We start from the raw sequence: 3,641 nt of genomic DNA, 5'->3' as shown, positions 1-3,641 counted from the left end.
ATGAGCATGTGAACTGGGACAGCCGATTAAAATACTCAGCCTCTTGTACCTAGTGATTGGCTGAGGAATAAGTCTGTGTCTCAGGCAGTACCAATCAAATTTTCTTTCTGATTGCTCTTGGATGTTGGAAGAGAGCAGCTGTCTTTTTGCTAAACTTCCTAAACATTAAGAGGACAGCTGTGGTTGCTGGGTGCCATTTTGTTTCCTCTGGTGAGACCTTGAGACAAATAGTACCTCTTTATTTCTCAGTTATGTTAGCCAGTGCATTTCTCTTTCCTCCTTTAACATTTTTTCAATACAGCTCCAAGTTTGTCTTTTCACTTGTAAGCAGGACAAGCTTTTCTAGGGTCCCCAAAGTTACCCTTTTATGCCCCCACTGCTTTATTGAGATATAATTCATATACCATATGTATCATCATTTCAAGTATAATTCAGTGGTCTTCAGTATACTCACAGAGTTGTGCAATCAATACCATTATCTAATTATAGAATATTTTGATTGTCCCCAAAAGCAACCCCATAACTATTAGTAGGACCTCTCCTGACAATCACTAACTTGTATATCTCTACGAACTTGCCTGGTTAATTCATACAAATGGAATAATACAATACATGGCTTTGGGGTCTGACTTCTTTCATTTAGCATGATGTTTCCAAGGTTCATCTGCATTGTAGCATGTGCCATTTTGCCATTCCTTTTTATGGACAGATAATATTCCACACTTTTGTTGTATATTGATTACCATATACTGTGAATATTTGTGTATAGATTTTTGTGTGGATATAAGTTATTTATTTATTTATTTAGAGAGATTTTTGCTATAGGGCTTGTGTGCTTACTAGAGAGACAGAGAGACAGAAAGCAAGAAATCACCCCTCAGGGGGATGGCCACGCCACAATCCCTTCTCCTCTATTCTCTTCTTGGGATTTTGGGTACACACGCATACATGCCCAGCATGAGTTTAAACAGCTGGACTGAGGACTCAAACCACAACTGACTACGTGGGAGTCCAGCAATGTAACCATTATGCCATTTGCTGGTCCTATGGATATAAGTTTCTAATTCTCCTGGAGAATATAGGAGTGGAATTGCTGGAACTTAGGGTTCTGTGTTTCGGGCTTGTCTATTGGCTAGCTGTTTGGTCCTGATCATACTACTTATTCTTTCTGAGCTTCAGCTTTTCACCACTAAAATGGCCCACAATAGGGGCCAGGAAGTGGCATGGTGATTAAGGTACTAGACTCCCACATGGACAACTGCAGTTCAAGTCCTGGCTTGCTTTCTCACTTTCCCTCTCTCTTGTTCTGTCTCTCTGTGGTGAGCACATGTGCCCTATTACAAATTAAAAAATAATACTGTCAAATAAGTTAAATAAATAATTCTTTAAAAAGAAAGAAAAAAATGAACACAATAGATTCCCCCCTCATAGGGGTATGAATGTGCCTCATACGGTGATAACTAGTAAAAAAGGGTTCCATGAGCACCAAGATTTTCATTTGTGTCATATCCTGCTGTACCCACATGTACTGTATCTGCCACACAGTAGACAGTCAATAAATACTTGTTGAATTAATCAAGTAAGCCATACATACCAAACCTTTGACAGTTTTTATTTATGTATGATTTTAACCCATAATTTTGAAAAGACACAGCCATCCCTGAAAGGGAATAAGTGAGGATTACTTCACTGCGAATTACTTGCTGACCTTTTCCATACTGATTGGACAGTCATAAAACTATTGGCACCATTACCACTGAGATTTCTTGGACCATGTCTCCCAGACCTTTACAGAGAGCTGACAATTTATTGGGCTGACCTTGCTTATCATTTTTGGTGTAGGTCATATTGTCAAGAAAGTAAGCTCTAAAATCACTTATATTGGCCATTAGACTCAAGTGAGGATCATAAAGCCCCAGGAAAATGATTTCTGAAGGATTGTTCATTTAAATTGTAAGACATTTGGAATCCATTGGGAGGAATCAAAATGTCCTACCATTTTGCCTGTTGCAGCATGAATGGGACGAAGAAATTCAACTAAATTTAGCACGTTCTAAAACTTAGGTGTTAGAAGCCATTTCCCCTTGGTAACAGCGTTGGAGGAGGTTAACACAATTCCTCAATGCTGCGTTGTTTCTGTTAGATATGACACATGATTATACTACAAGACGTATAGATGTGCCTCTATTTAGGACGATTAACCCACCATAAGTTGAAAATACTGTGAGTTGAAATGCTTTTAATATGCTTAACCTACTGAAAATCAGAGCTTGGCCTTAAACATTCACAGAACACGTGGATTAACCTGCAGTTGGGCGAAGTCGCAACCCACACTGTTCACTGGGGAGAGGGGCTGTTTACCCACACACTACGTGTCTGACTGCGTGCTGCTTCTCATTGCTGCTATTCAGCATTGTGGGTGTTTCCTACCGCGTTCCACTGGCCTAGGAAAAGATCAAAATTGAAGATTCAAAAAGGACAGTTTCTACCGAGTGCTTACTGCTTCAAAATTGAAGATTCAAAAAGGACAGTTTCTACTGTTTTTGCACCATTGAAAAGTCAAAAGAGTCTTAAGTCGAACCATCATAAGCCAGGGACCGTCTGTAGTCTCTTCCTCTACAAAAATTTCAGATAATAGCAAGAGAAGCAGTAGCACTTTCTAGACCCAGGAAAGGTTTTGGATTATTGTTGCTGCTCAGGCATAATCTAGTGGAAGAGAAGCCACCATCAAAACTCCAAAGAGGACAATCAAGGAAAAGAACCCTGGGGAGTGAGCCAACCCAATAGAAAAAGAACATGGAGAAGGTGTTGCTCATGGTAGCTGGAGCTTAGGGAGACGCCTCAGAGAAGATACCACCTGAACTGTGTCTCTCCCCCAGCTATATTGAGGTATAATTGACAAAATTGTGCATATTAAGGTGCAGCGTCTAATGGTTTGCTGTAGTTATGCATCGTGAAACTCCTGCTATGCCAAGTCAATGAACATGTCCCTCACCCCACATCACCATTTTTGTCTCTCTCTCTCTCTCTAAGAGAGATCTTAAGACTTCCCTTATCAAATGTCCAATATACACTACAGTATTATTGACCATGGCCACCACGCTGTACTTTAGTTCTCCAGAACACACTCCTCTTACAACTGAAAGTCTGTACCCTTTCACCAACATCCCTCCATTCCCCCATCCCCCTATCCTGTGGAAACCACTTTCTACTCTGTTTCTGTGAGTTCATTTTTTTTTTTTTTTAAGATTCCACATCTATGTGGTATTTGGCATTCTTGGTCTGGCCTGTTTCACTAGCGTAATGCCCTCCAGAGTCATTCATAATGCCGTAAATGGCAGGATCTTCTTTTTACGGCTGAATAATATTCCAGTGTGTGTGTGTGTGTGTGTGTGTGTGTGTGTGTGTGTGTTTACACCACACTTTCTTTATCTGTTTATCCATTGACAGACACTCAGATTGAGTCCAAATTTTGGCTCTTGTGAGTAATTCCGCAATGAGCTTAAGAGTATAGACAGCTCTTTGACATGCTGATTTTGTTGCCTTTTGATATATATTCATAAGTAGAGTTCCTGGATCAAATAATACCTTTATTTGGAATTATTTGAGACATCACCATACTGTTTCCCGTAACTGCTGAA

Source organism: Tupaia chinensis, unplaced genomic scaffold (assembly GCF_000334495.1).
Source record: "Tupaia chinensis unplaced genomic scaffold, TupChi_1.0 Scaffold000001_1, whole genome shotgun sequence".
Classification (NCBI taxonomy): Eukaryota; Metazoa; Chordata; class Mammalia; order Scandentia; family Tupaiidae; genus Tupaia; species Tupaia belangeri.
This window is presented reverse-complemented; position numbering follows the sequence as displayed.